This window comes from Oncorhynchus mykiss, chromosome 25 (genome assembly GCF_057628025.1).
Source record: "Oncorhynchus mykiss isolate SJ-2025 chromosome 25, ASM5762802v1, whole genome shotgun sequence".
In the NCBI taxonomy this organism is placed as follows: Eukaryota; Metazoa; Chordata; class Actinopteri; order Salmoniformes; family Salmonidae; genus Oncorhynchus; species Oncorhynchus mykiss.
The window spans coordinates 31,362,501-31,370,000 of record NC_143046.1 but is presented as its reverse complement, the minus strand read 5'-3'; positions in this window follow the sequence as shown (position 1 = coordinate 31,370,000).

The window sequence follows — 7,500 nt, the reverse complement described above, 5'->3', positions numbered from 1 at the left end:
ATGTTAGGCACGATATTGCTCTCTTCCTATCTCTCTCCATAGTCAGGTCACTCTCTTCTCTTTTTCTAGAGATGAGGTAGTGCAGCGAGACGAGGGGGAGAGCAAGCTAGAGAAGAGGTGAGGGTTAGAGGAGGGTAGATGGGAGGTGAAACAGAAAGATCAGGCGAGTTGAGAGGTGAGAAAAAGAGAGGTTAGAGGGTGGAGGAGGAGGAGGAGAGAGATGAGAGGAAAGGGTACAGACAACAGAGAGAGGGTAGAGGGTCGATACCTGACCAGCTGACATACTGTAAATCCCTTACGCATGTAAATAATTCATACTTACATCTCCTTCCTTGCTGGTCATCAATCTTTTTTAATCTCTATCACTCTGTTCTCTCCCTCTGTTCTCCTCTCCAACTTTCATTAGACAACTCTCTCTCTCTCTCTCTCTCTCTCTCTCTCTCTCTCTCTCTCTCTCTCTTGGGTTGGGCTTGGCTGAACTGGATGGGTTGGCTGGGTTGGGCTAGGCTGGGCTGGTTTGGGCTAGGCTGGGTTAGGCTTGGCTGGGTTGGGCTTGGCTTGGCTGGGCTGGGTTGGGCTAGGCTGGGTTGGGCTTGGCTTGGCTGGATGTGTTAGGCTTGGCTGGGCTGGGTTAGGCTAGGATGGACTATGCTGGGTTGTTCTAGGATGGGTTGGGTTTGGCTGGGCTGGATGGGTTAGGCTTGGCTGGGCTAGACTTGGCTAGGCTGGGTTAGGCTAGGATGGGTTGGGCTGGGTTGGGCTAGGATGGGTTGGGCTTGGCTGGGCTGGATGGGTTTGGCTAGGCTTGCTGGGCTAGGCTTGGCTGGGTTAGGCAAGGTTAGGCTTGGCTGGGTTAGGCTAGGCTGGGCTTGGCTGGGTTAGACTAGGCTTGGCTGGGTTGGGCTAGGCTAGGTTAGGCTGGGTCACACAGGGAGACTGAGAGAGAGGAACAGGAAAAGAGGGATGGAGAAGGAGAGAGAGAAAGCAGGTGAGAGACAGGTAGGAGTGATGTGAGGCCTGCAGGTGTTTTCATATCTTAAAACCGATCGATAGTGGCGTTTATTCTGGGGCCGACTGTACCGTGGGCTCAAATAAATAATCATAATCACAAAATGCCCCAAGATTGCTTTTCATAGAATTATCATTATTTTATCTTTGGCAGATTTGGTTATTGCTCCTTGGGGATATTCAAATTACTTTGTTTTGGAGTGTTAATGTGTGAGGCATGCACGCACACACACACACACATGCACACACACATGCACACACACACACACACACACACGCATGCACACATACACACACACGCATGCACACACACAGACACACGCATGCACACACACACACATACACACACACTGAACAATATTTAAGCTCCTGTCAAGCTAGTGAAATGTATGAAATGTGAGGCGGTAATTCAACTGTGTGTAAATGCTTGTGTGTGTTTTTGCAATTATTGTGGGGACCAGAAGTCCTCACAAAAAATAGTAAAACAAGGAAATTGTGGGGGCATTTCTCTTGTCCCCACAAGGAAAAAGGTTATTTTAGACTTAGTTGTTAGGGTGAGGGTTACAATTAGGGTTAGGGTTATAATTAGGGTTAAGGGCTGGGGTTTGGGGTTAATGTTAGGGTTAAGGTTAGGTTTAGGGGTTAGGGAAAATAGGATTTATAATGGGATTCAATTGTTTGGTCCACACAAGAATAGTTAAACAAACGTGTGTTTGAGTGTGTACTGCCATGGGCTGTGAATAAGAACAGACTACAATAATTGAATCTTCGTCTCTGCCTCTGTGTCTAACCATTACACAACAACAATGAGCAAGATTACACACACACACACAGACACACAGACACATACACACACACACACACACACACACACACACACACACACACACACACACACATTCTCCTTCAGCCTCATTACATTCGCTACCACCACACACCCGTTGGTTTTGTCTATTTTTTCATTCTTCCCCCCCGTGAGACAATAAACAAAACACCACAAAAGACTGTTCTCTCCTAGAGGCTCATGAAGTCAACTCCCAGGCACAATCATTATTAAAAGAATCAACTGCATGTGAGGGTGGTTGGTGGGTGGGTGTCTGTGTCTGAGAGAAAGGGTGTGCCGAGAGACAGAGAGAGAGAGATCGAGATAGAGAGAACACATTTTACACAGCACTGTAAGTGATCACTGTGATGCTGACTAACAGCGTTTGGCTGGGTCTGTGACTGACTGCAGTAGTCAAACTTTACAATTGATTTATGAATGAATGGAGCCTGTTGGGTTGCTGTACTGTACACATCAGAGTGCCAGTCACTGTAGATAATGTCAGTCCTGCAGGGCCAAGATGATACACATCTTCTGGTGCAAGCTCCATTATCAATATGAACATCATGAACAAGGACCTACCTTTTACTCTGTCAGACCTGGAATAACTAGCTATGGTTGAAATATGCTTTCTGGAAGAAGAAAAAACATTGTTTTGGGGGACAAATAGTTACTTTGAATACAGATCCCCAAAAAGTACTACTTTTTAAAACTATTTGAATACAGATCTTGGAAAGTTATTACTTTTTTTTTTTTAACTATTTGAATACAGATTGAAAGATATGTCTTTTAATACAGATCTCAGGAACTATTGGATTGGCTGCCTTCAACTAATGGCAGGGCTGTATCTGGAAATGCATGTTGAAGATAGAATGAATAGAGCACACACAATCTCCCATACTATTCCAATCTATCTGACAGTCATATTTGATCTACAAAATTCATTTCTACATGAACATTCTGTAAATGTACGGACATCTCCTGAATGTCCATTTCCCCTGATGTACATAATCAAGTCAAACCATTGAACCAATGACGTTCAGTACAGTATAAGTATAAATAAGTTGTGATGCTCAACTACTATATCAATCTTCCAACATGCCACTGAAATGGTCGAAAGCTGTAATTCATTTTGCGATACCTAAAAATACTGTAGAGAAATTGAAAGCCATTTGCAAACAGCAAGCAAAAACAACTTTGATCCTCTTTGCCTATACCATCGTTAACGGGATAGTTTGCTCAGAATAAAAACGAACATGTATTTCCACCTACCGTGGCTGTAGTTGATTGGCAGTTATGGGATATTTCGTTTCCTTTTAACCCTTAATAGACATTTGTTACTGTTAGTATTCTCAGTAACACTTTAAACTGTTGTGGTGCCTGTACCATAAAACTGTAGTTGGTTTTGAAGCAACATTTTATTAGCATGTTGTAACCTAATACTTTGGTAATTGCATTTGAATTGCGTAGCAACGAGCTGACAGTTTTGGTACCTACTTATGTGACTGTTCCTCTTATGTGATAACTCCATTACTTTGCAATTACAAAGTCCTATGTAACAACGACGTTGCTATTGTAATAATTACAAAGCACAACATGTAGAAGAAATTGTCATGTGTTACTGGATTACCATACGTGTCACTCATTATGAAAATATATTTGTTAGTCATTTTGAAGCTTCAAAAGTGGTCTACTCTTGATGTTTTGGTGATTCCATGTCCCTGGTGTATTTAATTATAAGCGATGGGCTATATTACAGTTTTTCCCAATTGTTAACGCTCGTTTGCCGATACTACATCTCAGTTACTCAACACTCTAAACACAAAACCCCACAGACATCTTGCAAGGTAATACACGGCAATCAAAATCATGTACTCCCGGCTCAAAATGAAACTCTGCACACAAATGAGAAACACACGCATCAAATGAGTCTAACTTGGTGACAAACGAGAACACCAATGTGACGTATTCAGAACGCTACTATCAGAACCTATTTCGGTGTAAAGACTAAGATTGTGTTGTTATATTCTATATTCTTTGTGTGTACTCAAACAAGAAAGGAACACGAATGCAGAAATGCCTGTTTTATATTTCGACATGACTCGATACATGTCAAACAGCATACTGTAAGCACGCATGCAGTAAAAATGAAAACATACAGTAAATATATTTTGCATATGCAAAGGAAGGAAATAGGCCTATTTGTACTACAGTGCTGTATGTTAGATCAATTGTATGGATAAAGAAACTTTCTAAATACAGTCAAATCAAAATCATAAGTCAAGAAACAAATACTCCATTGCGAGAACAAAATCAGTCATGTCTTGTGTTTTGGTCCGGCTACAGATTTTCATCAACATCACAGGTGGTATTGTCCTTGGCCAGACAGCGGGGGAAATATCTTCTGGCAGGACGCATTCAACCCTGACAGGACTCTGCTGGGATGTCACCACAGGCCTCCTCCATTGCCTGGAGAAGGGCCATACCTTCATGGGGTATGTGATCATACACCTTCCAGCGCCATCCTGAAAACAACTCCCAATGGGTTTTGAGAAGTGGGGAATATGGTGAGAGATAGAGAATTGCAAACCTGGGATGGTTGGGTTCCCGACTTTTAGCATCTCAGTGCTAAAAGTGTCACTACAGACATCCTGGTTCAAATCCAGGCTGTATCACAACCGGCCGTGATTGGGAGTCCCATAGGGCGGCGCACAGTGTCGTCCGGGTTTGGCCGGTGTAGGCCGTCATTGTAAATAAGAATTTGTTCTTAACTGACTTGCCTAGTTAAATAACAAACATAAAAAATCATGATGGAACCAGTTGCAGACCTGAGCAGCCTGATGAAAAGTCACGTTTCCCAAATTATAACCTACATTTGCTGCTCAGGATCACCTGGCCCTCTCTCCTCTGGCTGAAAAAGATTGTAATGTAAGGTGTTCAGGAAATGAAAGAGATGGTCAGTGTTGCATGGCCTAAGGGTGGCATGGCAGCAGGACCCCATTGTGGCTCATAGCTGCACATATGGTGACATTTCCCCCAATGTGGCCAGGTACCTCAATGATGGTATGATGTTCCTTCCTCTCCTCCTTGTCTTCGCTAAATTGAATCCAGCCTTGTCTATGAATTTGAGTTTCTGGGGGATGAAACTTGCATCCAACCCCATGAGTCTCTTAAATGACAATAAATACTGTAATTGTGGAATAGTAAAGTTCACTGGCAACATCAGTGAGTCTCTAACGTTTCACAGTGTTTCCCAATTGTTTACACACTAAAATTGTCCCATGAGTCACAATGACTCAAACCCGTAACTCACACAACACACACAAAACACACAACACACACACATAACACACACCAGCCTTGGTCAGAAAATAGTTGTATTTTATTGTTAATTTGAAAATACAATTTTTCAAATATTCAAAGTAGTAGAATATAGTTTTTATAGAATTTCAACTAAAAGGTAACTATTTTATTGGACATTCAAATACAGGTATCAGAAAAACAAGTAATAGTTGAAAGTATTTTGAATATTTCTCAGGAAACCAAATACTATTTATTTGATGGCTGACAAATATTTGATGAAGAACCAAAAACTATAACAGTTAGTTGATGATCTAAATATATGATCATAAGCAGTTTTGGAGAGCTCTTAGATATGAACCTCACAGTTTTTCCAGTTGTAACTCATAACTCATTCAGCAGAACTATAACACTGCAACACTGTTCAACAAGCTGAGCTCAATTACCAATTGATCACTTTCACTCTGTACATGTGCAAACGTAAATGTTCACTTTGCAATCAGACCTTTGGTATGGATGAAAAAGGCTACATGTGAGCACTCCTGTGTTTGGAGAACAATGGGAAGCAAACTTAGCAGAGAGAGGTGGGGGGGGGGGGGGGGGGGGGTGGAGGTAGAGGTAGAGGTGAAGGTGGAGAAGGAGGAAGACTAAGAACAAGGAGAGTAATCTGCCCATGTGGTCAACCATGGTTTGACCTTGAGAGAGGCTGAGCAGAGAGTGCTGCCCAATCTGAGCCGCTTCATCGTAGCATCCCTTATTCTTCTACCTCGTTGTGTGTTTTGTGTGTTGTGTTGGGTTGTTTGTGTGTTCTGTGTGTGTGCATTCTTCTAGCTGAGCAGAGAGAGTGTGTATGTGCTGTGTTATGTTTGTTTGTGTTTATTAATATGTTTCTACCTCCTCTGAGTTATTATCCACTGAATATCATGCCTCCCCCTCCCCTCCCTTTCTCCCTCTCCCTCCTCCTCCCTCCCTCTCCCTCCTCCTCCCTCCCTCTTCCTCCCCCACCTCTCGCTCTCTCTCTCCCTACCTCCCTTCAATCCCTCCCTCTCTCCTAGACATATGTCTATGTACTGTATAGTGAGAGTGGCTGTATTTGGGCAGGTCTTAATCAGATTGCAGTGAAATATGATAAGACAGGTTATTTAATTAGCACACAGAGTGATAGCAGCTCATCGCTGCTCAGACACCTATAAGTTCACATCTCTATCTCTCTCTGTCCCTTGTTTTGCAGTGCTCTAAGGGGGGGGGGGGGCAAGGGCAGAAGGGGGATGACACACTCAGCGTGTCGTGTGTGTTTGTGTGTGTGCGCCCGCCTGCATGCATGTGTGTGTTAAAGAGGGGCAAACATAAAATGAAAGAAAATAAAGATGGAGGTAGTGAGAAGAGAGAAAGCGATAGATAATGAGAGGAGTTGAAATAGCCTGACGACAGCATCAGCAGAGGGGACCGAATGACCCCTGTGGTCTCCCAGAGTTCCAAAGTGCTACAGATGGTGATGTTGTTGATGTTTGTTTGTGTTGACAGCAGACCTTTAGCATGGTCCACTTCACACTAAAAAAACATACCAACATGTTTTCAAACGACTCTCAGATTACAGCTAATTTATTAGATACTTTGCAAGCAACACAATTAAATACACTAATCCCCAATTCCAAATCGACCCCCAGTCCCTACTTGATCGGTGAAAGCAACATAGTGAGAATCCCTCCCAGCCTGTCCAAAGGCAAGGTTCATCTTACCACATTGCTTTTAAACCTATCCAATCGCGTCAGGTCAAAAGGGCCGAGGGGTTAGGGGTTGATTTGGCATTCAGAAAATGCATAATAACAAACCTATGGTGTGATCTGCAGTTGGGTAGAACCACCCAGGTACAATATCTGATATCAAATTGCAGTGTAGTTGTCTTTCCACATGCCTGAACTAAACGTAACCAGAGGCCCCTTCAGTTCCTCCACACCTGAACGACTTGTGAATGGTGCCGGAGGACATCCCAGTGAATGGTGAATGCTGTACGTTGTGAATATCAACGCTGTATGGCCAACAAGGACAACCGTTTTAAATTATGCACATGTGGTCCTTATTCCTCTTTATCATTTGTCACCCCTGCTAACTCATGATGTCTGTTCCCCTTTACTGCTCTCCTGTGTGTGTGTGTCATACCCCCTTTTGAATTCCCAGAATGCTGATATATGTCTGCTTTCTGCAGGGACTGTCTATTGCTCCATTTTGATGTAGCCAGAAACAGAGGGGGGCATAAAGAAAGAGAGAGCGGGGTTGTTAAGAGAGGGAGATAACAAGAGGGAGAGGGTAAAGAAGAGAAGGGGAGAGAGACACACACAGATAGAGAGAGTGAGAGAGAGAGAGAGACA